Source organism: Sorex fumeus, unplaced genomic scaffold, assembly GCF_029834395.1.
Source record: "Sorex fumeus unplaced genomic scaffold, SorFum_2.1 ptg000037l, whole genome shotgun sequence".
In the NCBI taxonomy this organism is placed as follows: Eukaryota; Metazoa; Chordata; class Mammalia; order Eulipotyphla; family Soricidae; genus Sorex; species Sorex fumeus.
This window is the reverse complement of record NW_026606094.1, coordinates 36,016,255-36,042,735: the sequence shown is the minus strand read 5'-3', so window position 1 is coordinate 36,042,735 and position 26,481 is coordinate 36,016,255.

The window sequence follows — 26,481 nt, the reverse complement described above, 5'->3', positions numbered from 1 at the left end:
ACATTAAGGTCTCATTTCAGAAAAAGTTACATAAGATCTGGAAATCAATATATTAAATATCTTTTAAGTTTTAAAATTGTTTTGTATAATTTTATATGTTTTCTAATTTTCTACGATATGTATTTGTAGTCTTTGAGTATATAGGGTTGTTTTTATTAAGAATCTAAACAAGGCGTAAGTCCTCTCTAAAGATTTGGAAGAATTCACCAGTGAATCCATCCGGGCCAAGACTTTTGTGCTTGGGGAGACTTTTTATTACCATTTCAATTTCATGATGGTGATAGGTCTGTTCAGGTATTCCAGGTCTTCAAGAAGAAAACATCCAACCCCATCAAAAAATGGGGCAATGAAATGAACAGAAACTTTCTCAAAGAAGAAATCCAAATGACAAAAAAGCACATGATAAAATGCTCTACATCATTAATTATCAGGGAGATGCAGATCAAAACCACAATGAGATACCATCTCACACCTCAGAGACTGACCCACATCCAAAAGAACAAAAGCAACCGGTGTTGGCGTAGATGTGACGAGAAAGGGACACTCTTTCACTGTTGGTGGGAATGTCGACTGGTTCAGCCTTTCTGGAAAACAGTATGGACAATTCTCAAAAAATTAGAAATTGAGCTCCCATTTGACCCAGCAATACCACTCCTGGGAATATATCCCAGAGAGGCAAAAATGTATAGTCGAAGTGATATCTGCACTTGTTTGTTCATTGCAGCACTCTTTACAATAGCCAGAAACTGGAAGAAACCTGAATGCCCAAGAACAGATGACTGGTTAAAGAAACTTCGGTACATCTACACAATGGAGTATTATGTAGTTGTTAGAAAAGATGAAGTCATGAAATTTATATACAAGTGGTACAACATGGAAAGTATCATGCTAAGCGAAATGAGTCAGAAAGAGAGGGATAGACATAGAAAGATTGAATTCATCTGGGGAATATAAAGAAACAAAATATGAGATCAATACCTAAGAATAGCTGAGATCAACACCAGGAGGATTACTCCATAGCTTAGAGGCCAGCCGGGCATTCTAGGGGAAAAGGCAGCTCAGATAGAGAAGGGAGCACCAAATAAAGGATGTTTGGAGGATCCTCCCAGGAGGGGAGATGCATGTTGAAAGTAGACTATGGACTGAACATGTTTGCCACTCAAAGCCTCTTTTGCAGACCACAACACCCAAAAGGAGAGAGAGAACACAGGGGATTTCCCTGCCACAGAGGCAGGGTGAGATGGGAGGGATGGGGGTGGGAGGGATATTATCCATGGTGGTGGAAAATGGGCACTGGTGGAGGGATGGGTATTTGATCATTGTATAATCGAAACCCAAGCACAAAAAATTGTAAATCTACAACTGTACCTCATGGTGTTTCACTAAAAATAAAAAAATAAAATAAAAAAAATTAAAAAAAAAGAATCTAAACAAGGCTGGGGAGAAAGAAAGATGGCGGCCGCATGGGAGCCTTGTGGACAGCAGGTTTGAGCCGCAGGTGGGGGCGGCAGGGACCTCATGGGAAGGGGGGCGTAATGGGCCGTCCTTCACGCCTGACCGAGGTCGCCAGCTGCCCCCCACGAGTGGCTCTCCAGCACGGCCACGACTCCAGAGCACAGAAACCAATCTCTTAACTATCAACTTTTAATAGAAATTCTTCCAGGGTTAATAAGTAAAATAGCAGAAATCCAAAATCGCGCCACGACATCATTTTATTCTTAAACCAAGTTGTAGAAAGCAAATCATTTCACAACGCTGTTTCAGCATGTCTGATTGGGGGCGGGGGTCGTAAACTCTAAACAATAATTGTGCATCTTCTATCGAAACAATGTATCTAGTCAAAGTAGATAGAGTATTAACTAGAACTCATCTGCCTCACAGGAATTGGGAGGGGTGGGAGGTGGGGTTCTATTGGGGTTCGCGGTTAAAAATAAGTATTGGTAAAGGGAAATGTGTTTGATATTTACATGACTGAGACCTAAACCCGAAAGCTCTGTAACTTTTCCCACAGTGATTCAATAAAGAAATAAATTATAAAAAATAAATAAATAAATAAACAAGGCTGGGGAGATGTGCAGGTTATCTGCCTACTCGATGCACAGTCAATTCAGATTCAAATCCCAAGCACGGTGTATCTTCTCTGGAGCAATGCCAGGGAACACGTCTTGCACAGAGCCACAACTATCCTCTTAGCACCAGAGGTGTACCTCCCTCCCCCAAAAGAATCAACTATTCACCTTTCTCTAGAGATTTTTTTTTTTTGGGGGGATCAATCCTGGCAGTGCTTAAAGGACTCCATGCGGTGCCAGATATCAAACTGGAGTCTGCCATGGGCAAGGCATCTAGAGATATTTTTATTAAAATGTAAAACATAGATTTGAATTTAAAAAAATCTCATTTTAATATATCTGAGAATGTTAATACTTTGTATTTTTCAAAAGGATAGTTTATTAATGAATGTATTTAATCAATTGGTGGGGTCTCATTTGGCTATGCCAGGCACTACTTCTGATTCTGCTTAAGGATCACTACTGGCCGTGCTCAGGAAACCCGGGGAGTTGTTGGAGACCAAACCAGGGATGAACTTGTGCAAGACATGTGCCTTAACCCTATACTATCTTTCTGGTCCTTAAAAATATATTTAAAGAGATAATGTAATGATAAATTGTAACTGAAGTCATTGTAAGTTTTACTTTATAGTTTGAAATACTTAACAGTTTCTCAAACTACTCTTCATGTAAAAACTCTGCATCTAAAGTTAGTTTTCTTCTACCACTTACTGTTTAAATATACACTTGCTTTTAGTTATATAATCGTTCCTTGAGGAACATAACTAGTGATAAAAAATGGAATCTTATTTCCATCTGTACTTTGCCTTATAAAATAGAAATTACTTTTTAGTCCCCTATGTAAGTGTTGAAAGGAATATTATCATTGTTAATTGATTTTTGAAGTCTTTAATTTATTATGAAGACTATTAAAGGATCCATATATATATGTATTACCTTATTAGTCCATAAAAACTATTATGTTACTGTATTATGTATATTGTAAGCTAAGTGACAACACATAGGAACAATTGAGAGAAATATTTTATGGTCTAGTGTTATATGTACTAGGAGAGCTGTGTCTGTTTTTGTGAAGAAAGGGTATATGTCTCTTTCGAACACCTTCAGTCAATATTTTTTTCTTAACTAATGTTATTTACTAATTTGTTTCACATCTATAATGTTCTAGCTCTTTCTCTAGTATTCTTCTTGAGTCCTTCAATTTCTTAAAAAGATACATTAATTGAAAGTGGCAGTTATTAATATGCTCAAAGATATCAATTTATTAAAATTTAGTTTTAGGTCATACCTGGCTGTATGCAGGGTTTACTCTTGACTCTGTGCTGGGATCATTGCCAGTGATGCTCAGAAGACTATATGCAGGGCCAGGGATTGAACAAGGATTGGCTGCATGCAAGGTAAATGCCTCAACTTCAATATATCATCTCCCCAGCCCTTCGGAGGTCTATTTTAAAAAGAATTTTACATATTAGTTCTTTTCAGAATGACATTTTACCTTCAGTTAAAATGAGTTATTGTCCATTACTCACCCTGAAAAATGAATTCATTCTCAGTCCTTGTAGAACTGGCAGCATTCATTGTCAGCAGATTCAGGAAATCATATTGGAATTTTATTTTTCTTAGGGCTTCTGCATGTTTAAAAACTATTACATTAAGGTATTGAGATTAAGGTGAAGTTCAGGTTGGCTATGATTTTTTATAGAGATTTTGAGAGTCAGATTTATAAGTTACAAGACTGTTCTTAAATGAGGTGTGTATCTTTTATGAGAATTACATCTCAGAAAATGAATAAATAAGTTAAGTGTGGCCCTTATAAAAACAATGCAAGTGACTTTAATAAAGGAGCTACAAAAGGGGAGAGTTATAACATGCTCCCCCTTTTCACTCTGACCTCATCTGTTGTAAATGAATAAAAGTACAAATTGGGTTTTATGCTGAACACTTTAAAATCAGTATTGGCTTAAGGTTATAAGCAAATGAAAACCAGAAGCAGAATGGAAGTTAAGTCAATCTAACTGCTTGAAGATATGTTTCTATCAGGTGATTCTAGTGAAAAAAATAGTGGTGAGAAAAAAGTTGGCAAGTTAAAGAAGGAGTTTTCCAGTGGAGTCAAGCTGAAAAAAATCTTGAATGTGGGACAAATGAAAACTGAAAGTGGCATAAAAACTATAAAATAAAAGGTACCTTATGTAATGTCTTCCTATAGTTATCTGGAAAAGAAAAGTATTCTTTTTTGTTACTAAATGATATTTTTGTTTAAAGGATTATATTTATAAATAATATGTCTGTTGCTTTTATTCTTATTTATCCAGATTAAAATTAGTATCTCCATAAAACAATTATTTTTAAAATTGTACTGAAATATGAGATTGAGAGGCTGAAAAGTCATAAAACTTGTTTAATGTTCCCATACATAAGTGTTTTACTCAACTTTACCCTTGTATTTTGGCATCTCTAACATACCTGGTTAAGTTCAGTAGAATAAGATGTGAGATATTAAGCATGACAGTTGAATAACAAAATAGAAAATTCAAGGACAGTAAAGGAAATGCATTTTAGGGTAATATTTTCTCAGCCTGAGATCTCTAAGCCTGCGCAGATTGGGGCTGAGCATCCTTCACCCAGATGCTCCATCTTCCAATAGGCAGGTGTCACACCCACCAAGTGGCCCCCTGGCACCATGTAACCCCATCAAAGGCCAAGACCCAGAGACTATAAAACCCAGCTCCCAGAAGGAACAGTGCAGAGTCTCCTGCCTCCGCGCCTGGCTATCCTCGCCAGGACCCTTGGAGGGGGGCGGGTTGAGTTTCCCTTCCTGCCCTGACCAGAGCTCTGGCAGCCGAAGACCTCCAGAACCAGCCACAACCATGCTGAGACCACTCTCCACACACATGAAAGTACTGGCAGAGGAACAAAGGCATGCGGGTCCCGGGGCTGAGATCTCCAAGCCTGCTCGGATCGGGGCTGAGCATCCTCCACCCAGATGCTCCATCTCCCAGTAGGCAGGGGTCACACCCACCAACTGGCCCCCTGGCCAAGTGTAATCCCATCAACGGCCAAGACCCAGAGACTGTAAAACTCAGCTCCTGGAAGCGCTCGGATACATTTGCGGCCCTGCGACATCTTATTATCTTATTCTTACTTTGGACAACCTGGCAGGCTACCGTATGTAACCTGCCCATACAGCAGAGTCTGGCAAACTCCCTGTGGCATATCCAATATGCCAAATACCAGTACCAATGATGGGTCTCATTCTCCTAACCCTGAATGAGCCTTGAATATGGCACTTTTTAAAAATCTCAGAGCTAGGACGAAGGAGACGTTACTGGGGCCTGCTCGAGGCAATCGATGAACAACAGGATGATCGTGATCATGATTTTCTCAGCCTAAAAGACTACTATGTAAATCCTCAGGCTTTTGGAGGTTCTGATCATTTGATATTAGACTCCTTCATTATATCTTTTCACCCACCCCCAGTCAGTCTAGAATCTATGTCTATACCTCCAGAAAATTTCATGGGTTTATATGCTCTTTAAAAACAGCTTAGTTTAGAATGGAAATTTATCAAGGCAAGTGTTGGCTGAGCTGAGTTGAATTTATCTTAGTCATGCTGCCTAATTTGGCTCTTAACTACAGTTACCTAAGATTTTTCTTATGTCTCATCTCATTTGCGAAAGAAGAAACTGGTTCCACATAGTAACTCTTGGTTTTCTTAGTTTGATTTGCTTCCTGCCAAGAGAAAAGCAGGGCCTCTTAAGTTCAGAAGGTGAACTAGGATCTGGTTACTAAATGCTGACCTAATGCTTTTTTACTTACTGATTTATAATAATGAAAAAAATGCACTTACTCAGTATTATGAAGATTCATGTAGCACTATAATTTTTTAAGAAGCCCCTATCAATTATATTAGATAATTTCAAAAATGAGATTTTGTTGCAGAACAGAAAAGTATTACTTTAGCAGTTTTCTGTAAGATTCATCTGAAAGGAAATATACACTATCAAATTATCCAAAGTAGACATTGCAGATGAAAATGAACTCAATAGTTTGCCTAGACTGAAGAAACTGATTTAAAATGTTTTAAAATGTAATTTCCCATATTTAGGGGTATTGTGAATTACAGGAGATAATTTGAAGCCGTGGAGGTGAAAAGAATGGTTTTTAATTGTAAAAATTACAGTTCTGCATAACAATCACGGTGATAATAAGCATTGTATGCGCAAAGCTCAATCATGAGAAGCTTTATAAATAAAGGTGCCTCAATAAAAGTCTATATATATATACGCACATATATGTATATATATGTAAAGACTCCTTTAATATCTTGGACAATTAACAATAATCTTTGATAATTACAAATTTGTCCCTGATATGAAACAGAAAAGAAATAAAAGCCTACTTATAAATTGATATAAAACATCTCCCTTTGTTCTTATTGAACTTTATTTTGCATGTTTAAAAGTGTCTGTAAGTTTATACAAAGGGGCTGACCAATAGGTGTTTCTAGAATCTACCACAAGCTAGGTGAATGAGACCAGTTGTAGTTACTGGTAGGACTAGAGCTGAATCTTACGAAGACAATGTTTATGAGAAACAGCCTCGTTCCTGATGCCCCATTCGCTCTCAACGGAACGACCATCTCCGAATGCAACAGCTATGTGTACCTAGGTCGAGAGGTCAACATGACAAATGACCTGGCACCCGAGCTGCGCAGGAGGAAGAGAGCGGCTTGGAACGCCTTCAAGAACATAGAAGAAATAGCTAAGAGGATGAAGAACCTCCAGCTCCGGGCACATCTCTTTGATTCCACTGTTCTTCCTGCATTAACATATGCCTCAGAGACCTGGGCCCTACGCAAACAAGATGAGAACGCTATTCAGGTCTCCCAAAGAAGAATAGAAAGAGCTATGCTTGGAATATCACGTTTCACTCAAATGAGAGAACGAATCCGGAGTTCTGACATCTGTCGACGATCAAGAATCAGGGACGCTGTCTCATTTGCCAAGGTGTCGAAAATCAGATGGGCTGGTCACGTAATGAGATTTAAAGACGACCGCTGGACTAGAGCTGTTACCGACTGGATTCCACGGGATGTCAAAAGACCACGTGGCCGCCCACCTACCAGATGGTCACACTTCTTCGTCAAGATCATGAACCATCGGTTTGAGGTCCTTCATGTTCCCGGAGCGAACAGATGCCATTGGGCTACACTAGCACGCAACAGGGACAAATGGAGACGTTACTGGCGCCCACTCGAGCAAATCGACGACTAACGGGAAGTTAAGTGACTAAGTGACCACAAGCTACTAAATTTAATCATCTTTACTCATTAAATACAATGAATTCAGTAACTACATTCAAAGGGCATTTGCATTGTAATAGACATTATACAATTATTGTAAGTTTTTAAAATATGTTAGACAAAGACTTCTAGTTTCACCAAAATATTAAGAGTAGGTACATCCACAGAAATAATTCCACTTGCTCAATGTTGTGTCCCAATAGAATAGTTGCTATTTAGTGACAAACTCTTGTATTACAGTAGTTAAGATAACACTTTTTAAGAAGGAAGATAGTATTAATCTTAACTATCATTCTGAAATCAGTAACAACTTTGGGGAAGCAAAATATAATTAGTTATTTGCATTGAATGGATGACTGATTAGTTCTTACATAGATTATATCACAGTAAGCCTTTGATATCTTTGAAATGGTCTAAAAACTCATAAGATAATTTAGGTGGTGCAAAATTTACAATAGTATCAACTGTCATGTGTTCAACTGGGAATTATTCTTTCTCAGGAAACAAATTTATTATGAACCATTTTGTTCATATCTAATTATATTTATTTTTAGTTTATTTGTTTCACTCTCAGAATATAGTCATAGTATTAGACATGTCCTATAGAATACTATAGAATACTTTCCTGATTAATATTCCAAATTAGAATGCTTCTGTTTTTCAATAAACAAGCATCGCATATGTAACATTAATTTACCACCTGAAAATATTGTTGGTGGTTGCAGTTTTATACTATTCCAGCCCTTATACTATTAATAAAACAAAATAAGAAAATAAGTAATAACAAAAAAAAAGTTTGAAGAAAGTCTTCAGTTACATTACAAATGCAGGGAGAAGGTGCCAGAATCCCTTCAAGATGTTTTGAAGAATGAGTTTCAGGAAATGTTGATGTTAAAGACTTGTCAAATTACAGAATACAATGTAACTACTTATTAATAAATAGATTTTTTTTTAGTGATTGAGATGGAGCACTTACAGTATTTAATATCTTTACAGAATAGTAGATTTCTTAGACAACATTGTCTTATTTGTTCTGGTGATTATATATATTGGATTCTAGTTTGAGTTTGCCATGCAAAATAAGTTTTTTGTAGTAGATAGATATTTCTTGAAAATATAACATTTTACTTTATTTGGATAAATAATCTTATCAATCATAGTTAATTTATGGATTTTGAGATCAGTTAATTGGCCTGAATGCTCTGTGTGGACTCCAAAGGAAATCATAAGTCGCTTTACAAAGGGAGGTTTATGGAAGTAAGAGAGAAGGTGAGGGGGACAAGGTGAGTTGAGTTCTCTGAGCCACTGAAGTGGGCACAGTCAAGAAACAGATTCTCCAGGGCCAGAGTACAGCAGGGAAGGCACTTGCCATGCCTTCCCTGTGACCCTGGATCAATCCCTGGCATCCCATGTGATCTCCCAATTCCTTGAATGCAAACTAGCAATTAATCCTGAGCACCACATTTGGCCCCCAAACAAAAATAAACAAACAAACAAGCAAGAAAGAAATAGATTCTTCCCTAGAGCCTCTGGAAGGATGCCTTTTGTTGGCCCAGCAATGTTCATTTCGCTCAATATTACTTCTGATTCACACTTCTGGGCTGCAGAACTGTGAGAGAATATACTTCTATGTCTAAAGTCGCCTAATCTGTGATTTGTTATAGCAGCCATAGGAAACTAATGCATGATGCATGACTCAGGTTAATATTTCCATATAGAACCTCAGGCTCGAGCGGGCCCAGTAATGTCTCCACCGTGAGACTTCGTTGTTACTGTGTTTGGCATATCGGATACATTACGGGTAGCTTGCCAGGCCTTGCCGTGCAGGAGAGATACTCTCGGTAGCTTGCCAGGCTCTCCGAGAGGGGCGTAGGAGTCAAACTCGTGTCGGCCATGTTGGCTGTGTGCAAGGCAAACTCCCTACCCGCTGTGCTATCACTCCAGCCCAGAACCTCAGGATTTTTCTAAAAAAAATTATGCTATTATTCTGTGCTTTTTGTTTGATTGTTTGTTCCAGCACAGAGTCTCCTGCCCCCATGCCTGACTGTCCTCGCCGGGACCCCTTGGAAGGGGGCGGGTTGAGTTTCCCTCCCCGAGAAGAGCCCCGGCAGCCGAAGACCTCCAGAACCAACCACAATCATGCTGAGATCACTCTCCACACACATAAAGGTACCTGCAGAGGAACAAAGGCATGTGGGTCCCGGGACTGAGATCTCCAAGCCTGCTCAGATTGGGGCTGAGCATCCTCCACCCAGATCCTCCAAATTCCAGTAGGTGGGGATCACACCCACCAACTGCCCCTCCTCCCTCTCCCCTGGCCCAGTGTAATCCCATCAATGACCAAGACCCAGAGACTATAAAACCCAGCTCCCGGAAGCATTGGGCAGCATTCATGGCCTCCTGACATCTTATTATCTCATTCTTACTTTGGACAACCTGGCAGGCTACCGAATGTAACCTGCCCACACGGCATAGTCTGGCGAACTCCCTGTGGTGTACCCAATATGCCAAATACCAGTAACAATGATGGGTCTCATTCTCCTAAGCCTGAAAGATCCTTGAATATGTCAGTTTTTAAAATCTCAGGGCTAGGGCGAAGGAGACATTACTGATGCCTGCTCGAGGCAATCGATGAAGAACAGGATGATCATGATCGTGATTGTTTGTTCCTTGGTTGGAATACTAGTCTTGTAAGATATGTTTCTTTACGTGCCCTGTCACATGATAGTGAAATTTTAACCACAATTGTTTACGTTCTTTTGTTGCTTTAGTCTTATTTATTCCATATTTAAAGTCAGAGTTTTTAAGTTATGTTGAAAAAGAAGTCTAATCAAAAATTTTTATTGCTTGACAATAATAAATCACCTACATCATTAATTATATTTTGCAGCAAAATTTAATGGCAAAAATAGCCCTTGCTAAAATATAATGTTCAAATATAATTAAAAAATTAAAAATATGGCCTTTATATAAATATAAATGAGTTCATGAAGGGTTTACAGATGATAAAGGGTTTACAGTGGAGAGAAGAGGTCAGTCTGGTGTAGTATTGAAACATTGTATGTGTGAAACCCCACCAGTGACACTGTTATAAATTATGGTGCCTCAAATATGTGTGTATTTATACGTATTTTAATGTCATATGAAAAATGATATGCTATTTAGTGTTTACCCATTACCCCAAGGTGACATACCCTTCTTAGCTTTCACTGGTTTCGAACCTGTTCTGAACTTCAGCTCTCTGTCCCATGTAGGTAGATTTTGGCCTAAACTTAAATAACTTCTAGTGCTCCTCTCATTCTGGCCATTCCGCATAGTACCCATGCTATACTGGGAGTCCTATTTCCAACCTCATAGACACCAATTGCATTTCAATCAAACAAAGTTATTTTTATTGCCAGGAACAGGAAAGGTTTGCATTGTTTCAGAAAATAATCAGAGTGTTCTCAGCTTTCAATCTATTAACTATTCCCCTACAGACCTGTAAAAATAGTCTAGTGAACAGAAAAATACCCCTACAGAATTGGATATCTCTGTCAGGTCAATTAGACAATCATAATGTCATGGAAAAGATACTCTGTAATCTGTTGAGTAAATAGTCTCAAGCAATAGTGATTTATTGTGCTGTCAATTCTGATTAAATATTGGCTCTGCATATTACCACTCACTCCTCTTAACATTCCTGAACTGCTCATTTCTGTCTAATTATGTTGATTCAGCCCCATTATTGAAAGATAGCCAGATGTTTCATACCTCAAGATGAGGGTGCAGCCTCTCAATAAATCCAGGTGGAGTGTGTTCCTCCTGCTCTCTGTACAGAGAATTTCAGTAGATACAACTGTAATTGACCATTTCCCAAGAGTAGATTTGGAGTATCAATAATACTGCAGGAAAATCTCCCATGCATGCAATCTGATGTTTGACCTGACAAAGGAGTCACCTACACTACATTTTTCTGCTCGTTCACAGAAATACTAATAACTGTTGTGAAATTAGCAGTATGAACATATAACATAATCAACATGTAATGCATCAGCTGCAGTGCAGATTGCTTCATTTTCAAGAGGGAATTTATATGCCCCCAAGACCTATAGCTATTAGGGAAGTTAGAAGTAAATGCCAGGTTGAAGTTTTGGATTGCAGTAGGACATATATAAACTTTCCCTAGGTGATATACTATATTGAAAATACCACAGCTATAAAGAAGTATAATTATTTCATGGTAATAGGTAGAAAATATATGTACTATTAGTTTCCAAAATGAGAATGATTTTTTTTTACCAATGGAGTTAATGAGTCTCCTAGTTAAATCATAAGACTCATCAACAGCCCAAATTACTACATATCTTAATGAGTAGCACTGTCATTGTAGCACTGTCCTCCCGTTCATTGATTTGCTCAAGCGGGCACCAGTAATGTCTCCATTGTGAGACTTTTTGTTACTGTTTTTGGCATTTTGAATATGCCACGGGGATCTTGCCAGGCTCTACCATATGAGTGGGATACTCTCAATAGCTTGTTGGGCTCTCCGAAAGGGATATAGGAATCGAACCCAGGTTGGCCGTGTGCAAGGTAAACATCCTACCCGCTGTACTATCGCTGCAGCCCATCTTAATGAGTAACAATATTAATATCCAAATTGGCATCACTGCTTATTTGCTAGATGACATTGGACATATTATATAATCTCTCCAAAATTCAGCTGCTTCATCTCAAAATAGCATTGATAGGTTAGAGAGAAATCTCAAAGAGTTAAGCACAGATTTTACCTGGAGGAGACCTTGATTCAAACTCCAGCACCACATGGTACCCTGAGCACCATAAAGAGTGGCCCCCAAATATAAAGTCAGGAGTAGTCTATGACACTACTTAGTGTGACCCCAAAATTTGGAAATATTGCACATCACCACATTGTCCCAAGATCAAAACCTACAACAGTTCTTAACAATTCTGCCTGTGATCACCTCACCCCCCAAGAAATAAAACTTAAAGATATAATGAAGAAAAGTGAAATAAGATAGATGAAAGAATATGCAGTGTTGCAAACAATATAGTCATTGCTGATATTACATTCCTAAACAATTTAAACATGTTTGTTTATCATAAATGAGATAAAAAATTCTGTCTTAAATGGCAAAACTTCATTTACTATATATAAATAAAGTAATAAAATTTATGACATAAAATTTCAATGTAACTATGGCACTTCACATGCATTCTTTGGAGGCAACTATATACAAACATATTTTTTTTATCAGAAATAAGGTATAAAAGCTGTCTTTAATGGCAAAACTTCATTTTACTATAAAGTAATAACATATTTGACATGAAATTTTTGTTGTAATTATCGCACTTCAAATGAACGTTTAGGAGGCAACTACACAGATAAAACTAAAAAAAAAACCACTATGTCAAAAAAATATTCTACCATGAACACATAAATAATTTCTTTGGCCTGATGCACAAAGAATAGCTATAAAATGAGTTCATCTGAATTCTTATACTACCATAGATAAATGAACCTAAAGAAAAAAAACATTATTTTTATTTGATTCTTACTGTTTTTAAATGTCTCTGATGTCCTATGGTGTCATGTGGGGCAAAAAAAAAAAGTATCAAGGAAGAAAATAAATTTAAAAAGTGTTAAAGAAAATAGATCACTTAATAGTTGCAGTTAATAATTATGTTGCATTTCATCATCTTATTTCTAACCCATTAGTAATGACCTAATTTTATAACTCCCCCTTGCCCCTCTGTTTCATCAACTTTTTTTTCCACATGGGCTTATCCTAACAATACCGGAAAAATAATTCATTTTCATACTTTTCTTGCCACCTAAAGGGACTTTTTTAAAAATTTTATCAGATATTTGCCATGGTTTATTATTAAGCACATTCACTAACTTTAAGAACAGCTTTTTAAAAAATTTTCAGCTTTTATTAATTCTATTTTTTTAAATTTTTATTAGTGAAACAGCATGAGGTACAGTTGTAGACTTACAAATTTTTGTGCTTGGGTTTCAGTTATATGATGATCGAATATCTATCTCTCCACCAGTGCCCATTCTCCACCACCACCAGTTCCAGTATCCCTCCCCCCCCCCCACCCCCCCATCCCACCCTACCTCTGTGGCAGGGCATTCCCTTTTGTTATCTCTCTCTTTTTGAGTGCTGTGGTTTGCAAAAGAGACACTGAGTGGAAATCTTGTTCAGTCTATAGTCTACTCTCACCATGCATTTCCCATCCTGAGAGGAACCTCCCAACACCCTTTATTTGGTGCTCCCTTCTCTATCTGAGCTGCCTTTTCCCCTAGCGTAATCCTCCTGGTACTTATTTTGGCTATTCTTGGGTGTTAGTCTCCTATTTTGTTACTTTATGTTCCCCAGATGAATGCAATCTTTCTATGTCTGTCCCTTTCTTTCTGACTCATTTCGCTTAGCATGATACTTTCCATGTAGTACCACTTGTATATGAATTTCATGACTTCATCTTTTCTAACAGCTGCATAGTACTCCATTATGTAGATGTACCAAACTTTCTTTAACCAGTCATCTGTTCTCAGGCACTCAGGTTTTTCCCAGATTCTCACTATTGTAAAGAGTGCTGTAATGAAAAAACAAGTGCAGATGTCACTTCGACTATACTATTTTGACTCTCTGGGATATATTCCCAGGAGTGGTATTGCTGGGTCAAATGGGAGCTCAATTTCTAATTTTTTGAGGATCGTCCATACTGGTTTTGAAAAGGGCTGACGCGTGGGACGGGCACAGAGGCCCAGCTCTGGGCAACAAAGCTGAACGGCTCCAATTCCAACAGGTACAGCCCGCCCCCAAGGGCCTGGGTTCCTCTCTGGGCACGCGCAGCTAGAAACAGCCCCGAGACAGCCGGTTTTCAACCCCTGAGCCGCGTGGGACGGGCACAGAGGCCCAGCTCTGGGCAACAAAGCTGAATGGCTCCAATTCCAAACAGGAGACATTCCCAACTCCTCGCCCAGTGCCAGGGACTCTTTCCGGAGCCGCGGCCGCTAACGCGGCCGCGAAATATTTTCCCATTACATATGCCATAGGAACCATAAGCTAACTTCTTAGATGGAAACTTCTCTATTTTAGCTCAGCCACTAGAAATACAGTTGCCAATAACTCATAAGCCTATCTTAACTCACACTGCATATCAAGCAGAATAGTAACACTGAACGTGAAGGACTAAACCACACCTCTCACAATGGTAAAGCAACGCAGAAGCCCACCAAACATTCATATTGAAGAGTCTAGCCCAGATGACACCAACAGTACTGTAGTGTTAGACAACCTCTCTGACAAGGAATTCAGAAGGGAGCTACTTAGGATGCTTAGGGAATTAAAAGAAACAATGGAAACCAATGCCAATAGAAGACAAGAGGATCTGAAGGCAGAAATGAGGAAAATGCAATCAGAAATGTCAGACCTGAAAAATCTCGTAGGCGAATTGAAAAGCTCAGTGGAAGGCCTCAGCAGCAGAGTAACAGCGGCTGAGAACAGAATCAGTGAGCTCGAAGATGAAGTTCAGAGACTCTCCCGAAAAGAGCAGAAAATGGAAAAGAGACTCACAATTCGGGAACAGATGGCAAGAGAAGATCGGGATGAAGCCAAGAGGGGTAACATAAGAATTATTGGAGTCCCAGAGGGACAGGAAGAAAACCTCGATGAAGAAGAAACTGTCAAAGACATCATTGCTACAACATTTCCAGAGCTGAAGAAAACTTGTGACCACATTCAGGAGGCCCGAAGGGTACCAGCTAGAAGAAATCCGAATAAAAATACCCCAAGACACATTCTGATCAAAATGACCAAAACCTTAGACAGAGACAAAATTCTGAAAGCAGCAAGATCGAAGAAAGAAATCTCTTACAAAGGAGCATCCTTAAAATTCACAGCTGATTTTTCTGATGAAACACTCATGGCCCGAAAACAGTGGTGGGACATAGTAAAAAAACTCAATGAAATAAATGCCTCCCCCAAAATACTTTTCCCAGCAAGACTCTCATTCATAATAGAAGGAACAACACACAGTTTCACAGACAAACAACAGCTCAGGAACTTCATAGACTCAAAACCATGGTTACAAGAACAACTAAATGGGCTACTTTAAGGCAAGAAAGGCCCCTCAAATACACCCAATTTTAACATAACAATGGGACAAAATCCCATAACAATAATCTCTCTCAATGTCAATGGGCTAAATGCACCAATTAAAAGACATAGAGTGGCAGGATGGATTAGAAAATTGAACCCAACATTCTGCTGCCTGCAAGAAACGCATCTCAATAGTCAAAGCAAACACAGACTCAGAGTCAAAGGCTGGAAAACAATCCTACAGGCAAACAGCTCCCATAAAAAAGCTGGGGTAGCCATCCTTATATCAGACCACATTGATTTCAGAGTGAGGAAGGTCATAAGAGACAGTGAAGGCCATTACTTATTGATCAGAGGATCTGTACAACAGGAAGAACTTACAATAATAAATGTATATGCACCTAATGAGAGACCAGCAAAGTACTTAAAACAACTACTCATAGATTTGGAAAAAGACATCAATAGCAACACAATACTAGTGGGAGACTTCAACACTGCTTTGTCACCTCTTGATAGATCAACCAGACTCAAGCTTAGCAAGGACATACTTCATTTGAGGGAAGCAATGGAAGAAAGGGACTTAGTAGATATATACAGGACACTTCATCCACAAAAAGCTGAATACACATTCTTCTCAAGCGTACATGGAACATTCTCCAAGATAGACCACATGCTGAGCCACAAAACATGCCTCCATAAAATTAAGAAGGTAGAGATTATATCAACAATCTTCTCAGACCATAATGCGCTGAAATTAGAAGTAAATCACACACAAAAACAGAAAACTAAATCAAACACCTGGAAATTAAACAGTGCACTATTGAACAACGAGTGGATTAGACAGGAAATCAAAGAGGAAATCAAAAGATTCCTAGAAACGAATGAAAATGAGAACACGAGTTACCAAAACTTATGGGACACAGCAAAGGCTGTGTTAAGAGGAAAGTTTATAGCTCTACAAGCATTCCTCAGGAAGGAGGAGCGAGCACACATAAGTAACCTAACCTCACAGCTTAAGAGCTTGGAGAAGGACCAAAAAAAGGAGCACAACCCGAACAGGAGAAAGGAAATAATAAAACTCAGAGCAGAGATTAATGAGATGGAAACCCAAAAAACAATCCGAAAGATCAATGAAACCAAGAGCTGGTTCTTTGAGAAAATTAACAAGATCGATAAGCCTCTAGCAAAACTCACAAAGAAAGGGAGAGAGAAAACCCTAATAAACCGAATCAGAAATGAAAAGGGGGTCATTACAACAGAAACCACAGAAATTCAGAGGATCCTCAGGGAGTACTTTGAGAAGCTTTATGCCACGGAACATCAAAACCTCGAGGAAATGGATAAATTCCTAGACTCCTACAGACTCCCAAGGCTGAACCAAGAAGACCTGGAATACCTGAACAGACCTATCACCATCAAGGAAATTGAAATGGTAATAAAAAGTCTCCCCAAGCACAAAAGTCCTGGCCCGGATGGATTCACTAGTGAATTCTTCCAAATCTTTAAAGAGGACTTACTCCCAATACTCTTTAAGCTTTTCCACGAAATTGAAATATCAAAAACACTTCCAAACAGTTTCTACGAAGCAAATATCACACTGATACCAAAAGCAGACAGAGATACCACAAAGAAAGAGAATTACAGGCCGATATCCCTGATGAACACAGATGCAAAGATCCTCAACAAACTACTAGCAAATAGAATCCAACTACTCATCAAAAAGATCATACACCATGACCAAGTAGGATTCATCCCAGGGATGCAAGGATGGTTCAACATTCGGAAATCAATCAACATAATCCACCATATCAACAAAAGAAAAGATAAAAAGCATATGATCATATCAATAGATGCAGAGAAAGCATTTGATAAGATCCAGCACCCCTTTATGATGAAAACCCTAGCCAAAATGGGTATAGAGGGGACCTTCCTCAACATAATTAAAGCCATCTACCACAAGCCTACAGCAAGCATCATCCTCAATGGGGAAAAACTGAGAGCCTTCCCTCTAAGATCAGGGACGAGACAGGGATGCCCACTCTCTCCACTGCTGTTCAATATAGTACTGGAAGTACTTGCAATAGCGATTAGGCAGGAAAAAGATATTAAGGGCATTCAGGTAGGAAAGGAAGAAATCAAGCTCTCACTATTCGCAGATGATATGATACTCTACTTAGAGAACCCAATAACTTCCACCAAAAAACTCTTAGAAACAATAGACTCGTATAGTAAAGTTGCAGGTTATAAAATCAATACCCAAAAGTCCATGGCTTTCCTATACGCAAACAGTGAGAGAGAAGAAAGCAACATGAAAAAAACAATCCCATTCACAATTGTGCCCCAGAAAATCAAGTACCTAGGAATCAGCTTAACTAAGGAAGTAAAGGGCCTGTACAAAGAAAACTACAAAACGCTACTTCAGGAAATAAAAGAGGACATGAGGAAATGGAAAGATATCCCCTGCTCATGGGTCGGGAGACTTAACATTGTCAAAATGGCAATACTACCGAAAGCATTGTATAAATTCAATGCAATCCCTATAAGGATACCCATGACATTCTTCAAAGAAATGGAGCAAACACTCTTGAAATTTATATGGAACAATAAGCCCCCACGAATAGCTAAAGCAATTCTTGGGAAAAAGAAAATGGGAGGAATCAACCTCCCGAACTTCAAACTGTACTACAAAGCAGTAATAATTAAAACAGCATGGTACTGGAACAAAGGCAGAACTGCAGACCAATGGAACAGGGTTGAATACACTGACATTTCTCCTCAATCATATGCTCATCTAATCTTTGATAAAGGTGCAAGTAATGTGAAGTGGAGTAAGGAAAGCCTCTTTAATAAATTGTGTTGGCATCACTGGACGGCTACATGCAAAAAAATAGGCTCAGAACTCTGCCTAACACCATGTACAAAAGTAAGATCAAAATGGATTAAAGACCTCAACATCAGACCAGAAACCATAAGGTACATTGAAGATAAAGTTGGCAAAACCCTCCATGACATTGAAGCTAATGGTATCTTCAAAGATGCCACGCCACTGGCCGAGCAAGTGAAAACAGAGATAGATAAATGGGACTATCTTAAACTAAGAAGCTTCTGCACCTCCAAAGAAACAGTGACCAAAATACAAAGACAGTCTACAGAATGGGAAAGGATATTCACCGAATACACATCTGACAAGGGGTTGATATCCAGGATATACAAAATACTGGTTAAACTCCACAAGAAGAAAACATCCAACCCCATCCAAAAATGGGGCAATGAAATGAACAGAAACTTTCTCAAAGAAGAAATCCGAATGGCAAAAAAGCACATGAGAAAATGCTCTACATCATTAATCATCAGGGAGATGCAGATCAAAACCACAATGAGATACCATCTCACACCTCAGAGACTGGCCCACATTCAAAAGAACAAAAGCAACCGATGCTGGCGTGGATGTGGCGAGAAAGGGACACTCCTTCACTGTTGGTGGGAATGTCCACTGGTTCAGCCCTTCTGGAAAACAGTATGGACGATTCTCAAAAAATTAGAAATTGAGCTCCCATTTGACCCAGCAATACCACTCCTGGGAATATATCCCAGAGAGGCAAAAATGTATAGTCGAAGTGACATCTGCACTTGTTTGTTCATTGCAGCCCTCTTTACAATAGCCAGAAACTGGAAGAAACCTGAATGCCCAAGAACAGATGACTGGTTAAAGAAACTTTGGTACATCTACACAATGGAGTACTATGTAGCTCTTAGAAAAGATGAAGTCATGAAATTTACATACAAGTGGTACAATATGGAAAGTATCATGCTAAGCGAAATGAGTCAGAAAGAGAGGGATAGACATAGAAAGATTGCATTCATCTGGGGGATATAAAGTAACAAAGTATGAGATTAATACCCAAGAATAGCTGAGATCAGCACCAGGAGGATTACTCCATAACTTAGAGGCCAGCCGGGTATCCTAGAGGAAAGGGCTATTCAGATAGAGAAGGGAGCACCAAATAAAGGATGTTTGGAGGATCCTCCCAGGAGGGGAGATGCATGTCGAAAGTAGACTATGGACTGAACATGTTTGCCACTCAATGCCTCTTTTGCAGACCACAACACCCAAAAGGAGAGAGAGAACACAGGGGATTGCCCTGCCACAGAGACGGGGGGATGGGGGGATGGGGGTGGGAGGGATATTATCCATGGTGGTGGAAAATGGGCACTGGTGGAGGGATGGGTATCTGATCATTGTATAATTGAAACCAAAGCACAAAAAATTGTAAATCTACAACTTTAAAAAAAATAAAATAAAATAAAGGGGAAAAAAAAAAAGAATAAATATTCTCAAAATATATTTATAGAAATAAAATCTAGTACAATGAAATAAAAAAAAAAAAGAAAACTATAACCCATGTGGAAAAAATATATGTATTCACTGTTACTGGAATCTCTTTATTTAAATAAATAACAGTTTAACAAAAGTGTAAAAAAAAAAAAAAAAAAAAAAAAAAAAAAAAAGAAAAGGGCTGAACCAGTCGGCATTCCCACCAGCAGTGAAGGAGAGTCCCTTTCTTGCCACATCCACGCCAACAGTGGTTGCTTTTGGTCTTTTGGATGTGGGCCAGTCTCTGTGGTGTGAAGAACAGCTGTTTTTAACTTTTCTGAGCTCAAAGATCTCCTGCTTAGATATGCAAATTTGTTATTGATTCTATTGTACTATAATTCACAAATATGATAAGATTACTTTTATTATTTTTCCTTTTGTTTGTTTTTGAACTTCATTAAATTAAACATACAAAATGTACTTTCATACTTGTAACTATTCTCAGTTTCAAAGTAATTTTCTAAGTTGTACTACTCTGCTTACTTTATACATACAAAATGTATTGCTGCAGCTAAATTTGATTTCAAAATCTTTGTAGATTTTATTCCATCCGAATTTTTTCTACCATAGAGTATTCTACCATGTAATAAGGGTAATGAATATAGAACAAATAAATTATACATCCAAAGTCATCAGAAATACATGGTGGCAGCAAAATACCTAAATGAACAATAGCTACTAATATTCTTTGAATAGTAATGATCCAGAAAAATTTGAATAGAACATAAACTTAAATGAAATTAGAAATCCTAGTGGTTCCTTTCACGTCTAACAGACCAGTCTGAATCCTGTTACATTTGTATATTCATTCTCTATTCATTCTTATTTTCTTTCTCATTCTAATGACTTAGAGCAAATATCCTTAAATTCAAAACTACTAGAAAACTTGGTATGTTTTGCTCATTTATCTATTCATATTATTGATTTTTTATCAATCATCTTTATTTAAAAATTCAGAATCTTAATCCTTGTAAATAAGCCAGGTCAACTGAAAAAAAGGTTTGATAAGTTTTAAAAATATCAATATTATTGTGAATGTTTGTGCGCACACACAGACACTGAAAAAAACTGTAGCACTGTAGCACTCTGCTCCCGTTGTTCATCGATTTGCTTGAGCGGGCCCAGTAACATCTCCATCATGAGACTTGTAGTTACTGTGTTTGGCATATTGAATATGTTATGGGTAGCTTCCCAGGCTTTGACAAAATATAATATAAACAGAGTTTTTAAACTGTTCTCAAAACTATCAGAGTATTTCTTTTTGCACATTTCAACTGATTTGATAACTGTTTTCTTTCTAAGAGCATCGCAGTTAATTTAAAGTCCTAACTTCCAAGTATTTTAGTACTGAAAAAATTCTGAAACAGAATACTTGTCAAGATTGAATTTTCCAGGTATTCTTTAGCTACAGCCTTCTCTATGAATACTTATTCATAGTGTTAATACATCAATTAATTTTTATTATTGTATACTGCTTATTTGTCCCTTCAGTTTTTCCCACTTAGCTTCCCCAATGCCAGAAATACTCACTACTCTGTAAATCCTCACATATCAGCAATGCCTAAACTCAAGTTTTAATAAAAAAAGGAATGTGTTAAAAATATGTTTCAGTTTATGTGTTTAAGATCTTTTAAAAATAGTATATTTCTATAAGAGTTAGGGAACAGATGCAGTGAAAATCTTTCTATCTTCTTATATTCCTCTTCATTAAGGTTTTAAAAAATATGTCCTCAAGGACAGATAAGCTAGCAGTTCTCAACTTTGGCTACACAGGAGAATCATTCCAACTCTACTTATAGCAGATCTCTGAGGAGACAGCCAAATCTCTGTCTTTTATAAAGTTCCCTCAGGTAGAAAATCATTTTTTCAAAATATGGAAGTAATATAATATGAAAAAATTGGAACACAAATAAGACAATTAGTTTAAAGGAGCATGTTCTCTAATAATTGATAAACCCACAGTAGTATAAAGTATCCTCACAACCGTAATCAGGTGGCCACTAAGGAAAAATATAAATTTTCATAATGATTATATTAGCTTTCCTCTCTTCTATTTATATTCAAAAACCCAATCTCCACATTTCACCAATGTAATTTAATAATTACAAATTTGAAATGTAGTTGGTGGAATTAACATGTAAGTTTGGCTGAAGTTAGATAAAGGACCAAACATGGTGGTGTCTCATTATCTGTATTGCAAACCATAATGCCCATAAGTACAAAGACAGTAAGAGGGAAATTGTGTGTTATAAAGGCTGGGGAAGGAAGAAGGGGTGAGTGGGGGGAGGGATACTGGGCATATAGATGATGGAAAATGCGCACTGGTGTAGGGATGGGTGTTTGATAATTGTATGACGGAAACTCAAACATGAAAGCCTTGTAAGTGTAGCTCATAGTAATTCAATTAAAAAATAATAATAATTTTATTTAAACTCCAAAAAAAGTATCACAAATCACGACCATCCTGTTATTCGTCGATTGCCTCGAGCAGGCCCCAGTAACGTCTCCTTCATCCTACCCCTGAGATTATATTCAAGGCTCTTTAGGAGAATGAGACCCATCATTGTTACTGGTATTTGGCATATTGGGTACGCCATGGGGAGTTTGCCAGACTCTGCCGTGTGGGCAGGCTACATTCGTTAGCCTGCCAGTTTGTCCAAAGTAGTAAAAAGTAAGCTTGGAATTAATAGGACATTATGAATAGCAAATGTATGAGGAAACAGAATATTTTTGTGAACAGGCTATTTACTCTTAAGATCCTGATTGTAGGCAGTCCTCTGCTGGAAGTATCATTTATTTTTGCTAAGTAAACAGATGTTTGTTTTGTTATTACAATAGTACTTTTCCGTTATACCATATTGGAGATAGTCTTTCAAGACTATGCCATTTTCCTTTTATAATTTGTATAGTTATATATTGGTAATGATTTTATTTTCAAAATTATTTTATTCATAATTAAAGTATCATTTTAGTAAATAGTACTATTTTTCGATTTTTTTTTTCATTTTGGTTTGGGGACCTCAAACAGTGATATTTCAGGGCTTACTCCTAATGCTATACTCAGGATATCACTCCTGGCAGTGTTTGGAAACTAGATGAGTGACAGTAATGAACCAGGGTTAGTTGAAGGCAAAGTAAATTCCTTAACCCTAAACCTATCTCCCCAGACCAATAGGAAGATTTTTTTAAAAGAAAATGGTGCTTTATGTATTAAGGATTCATTCTTCTAGGAATTGTTCTCTAATGTAGAAACACAATTATTTTTAAAAGAGTGGTTTGTAACATCTGTTCCTATCAATTTATATAAAAATGAATACTTAGGTTATTATAAATTTTTATTAGTGAATGTAAAGCTTACATATATTCTTCATATTAATACTGAGGAGTAGAATAACTAATCGTATGCTATTTTTACTCTTAAATTTTTGCAAGAATTTCCATATTTCTGCATAGTAGCTGCACAAATCCATTTCTCATCAGCAGTGTATGAGGATATCATCTGCACAATCTCTAGTAGATCAGCTTTGAGGTGATTACTTGTAATTTTGATTCACTTCTCACTAATAATTATGTTGAACATTGTGTTATGTATGTTCTAGAATATTCAATCGGCAGTTTTGCCTATCCAATGTTGCTGTTGTCCCAAAATTCCAAACGGGAACGGACCACCATCTTCTTTGTGCAAAATTCTACCTCACAGAACGAGGAGAAAAGAATGCAAAGTTTAAGAAGAGAACTGCAATTTAAATGTATATGTCTATATATGGGCTGGAGCGATAGCACAGCGATAGGGCGTTTGCCTTGCATGTAGTCAACATGGCCGACCCGAGTTCGATTCCTCTGCCCCTCTCGGAGAGCCCGGCAAGCTACCAAGAGTATTTCACCACACAGCAGAGCCTTGCAAGCTACCCGTGACGTATCCAATATGCCAAACACAGTAACAACAAAGTCTCCAATGGAGATGTTACTGGGCCCGCTCGAGCAAATCGATGAACAATGGGAGGACCTAGTAGTTTTTTTATATCTCACATATGAGATACAATTTTATGTCTGTCACTCTCCTTCTGACTGACTTCACTCAACTTGGTACCCTCTGGTCTCATATACTGTTTTTATTTTATTTTTTCGGTTTTTTGGGGAAGATTTAGAAGTCCATTCATTCATTTAGTAGATGCAATCTTTTATGTTCTTATGATATGCAAGTAATTAACTAATTGTTCTAATGTTTCAGAGGTTTTACAAATGTTGGTTTAGATTCTTCTATTCACACCAAGAGTGGAGTTTTAAAAAAGCTGTTTTATTCTTTATGTAACATTCCATCAGTCAATCAGAAGAATTGGTCCTGAATTCCTATCTCAAATATAGTCACATAGCAAGAGACAGACACTGGTTTCTACCATTGATAATGTATGCTTCTGCTGCAACCAAACTGCAATGTAGTGATTGTGGATTTGACATCATTGCAAGGTAGAAATATGATAAAACTTGGAAGATAGGGATGTGTAAAATCAACATAATAGCACTTATCAGTTTACATCAAGAGATGGAAAAGTTTACATATATATGTATATATGTGTTTGTGCATAGATAGATAGATAGATAGATAGATAGATAGATAATGGTTTTGGTTTTTATTGTATATTTTCCTAAAAAATTCTCTGAAGATACTCCAAAGGAAGATTTCCTCAGTGATGTCCATGAAGGTGTCCTCTAAATTTTCAAAGAATATGCAATTTAAATAATTTGATCAAATTGCAAGAAAGTTACAGCATCTGGTTTACACTCATCTATCATGCATAGTAACATGAATAAATGGAGACATTCATCACTATGCACACAACAGAAATTGTGTTCTCCTATTGATATAATTAAATACTCATAGAAGCCTAAATGCATAATAGCTTCCAGACCCTTTGTTTAATGCCAAAAATCAATGGCTCCGCTTCCAATGAACTCAATAGGCATATGTTCCTAGTCAGAACCATTGTGAACCCTCTCCAGTTTCTAAACATTTATTGCTGGTACTGTAATAATAAACATCTTGCATTTATAAAATGTAATGTTGACTAGAATTTTTCATTTTTCAAGAATGCAGAGCACACTATCTAATGGCTCTCATATGTCCAGTGTGCCCATGAACAATTTGTCTTCTGAGTGGAGTGTTAATCTGACACCTCAAGGACAGACCTGTTTTCAGAGGGACTCAGAGAAAAGTTAGAAACATTCATAGGCTTCAATAACTACTGAAAATCCTAGTGAACTGTGGCTGGGATTACTCAAAGTTCTGGATCACATTACATCTTCATGCCATATTTTGCTTTAAAAATGTGTTATTAGAGATGCGAGCAGATTATTTTTGACTTATTGCCAAATATGCACACTAAGCATACATTCAATATATGTGCATATATATAAAATCAAACTAATGATGACATTTATGGTCCACTTGCTTTGTTTCTCATCGGGTTGAGAGATGGGTATGTGATAGTAATGTACTTTCCATTTGTTTAAGCCATTTGTATGTGATAACCCCACATCAGTGAGGAAGGAAGGAAATATATTCCTTGGTCATAAACACTTTGGAGCAGAGCAAAAATTCTTTCTTTAAAGAAAAGTACAAGATTTTTAACTCAGGTCAATAATAGTATGTTAAGCATAAGCCTTTTCTTTATAAAATTTAATCTATTTTAAATAAATAATAATCCATTTTTAAATCCTCCTCAAATAGTAAAAAAATAAGGTTAATGGTACTGTTCTAATTAAAGTAAAAATTATAAACTCATTATTTCATCGATGAAATAAATGATTGTCAAGAATAGCTAAACTGACAGAGAAGGGGAAAATACCAACCTGAAACTAGTAATGAGACAAAGATATTCACACCTGGATCCATAATGCTTAATACTGTTATATGAAATGCATTACTAATCTTATACTATTTTGTGACTTGAATAAGACTTGAATATTCACACAAACACTTTGAACTACAAATTTTTTTAAGTGTGAAAATAAAATGAAAATTATGTCTCTCAGGCTCATATATAAATTCTACTCATATGTCATTCTGTATATTTAAGAATAGTTTTTTTACCAATAATCACCATCTCTTTATTTCAATGTGATTTTTAATACCTTCTCCATATTTCTTACCCCAAGGAAACACTTAACTACAAGCTTTAAAATAAAAACAATAAAAAATGTTAAAGCACTCATGACCTTCCTATTTTTTCAACTTAATTATAGTTTTTCATATTAAAATCTTATTAATTTGTCCCTACCCATAGGAATGTAGTATTCAATCATAGTGTACATCTGATTAGAAAATACCAAAGTTATGTGTAAATCAAAAATAATTTCCAGGCCTAGAGAGTACAGTGAGAAGGATGCTGGGTTTTGTTCCTTGCACTACACATGGTCCCCTAAGCACTGCCAGGAATGATTTCTGAGTCAGAGCCAGAAGTAAACCCTGAGCACAACTGGGTATGACCCCCCAAAAAATGTAGAAAAAATTGTATGTGAATTCAGCACTGTAAATGAATTTTTACATTTTAGTTTTGGTCAGGGGAGGGACGCTCTTAGGTCACATCTGGCTAAGGTCACATCTGGCTATTCCTCAGGGCTTGC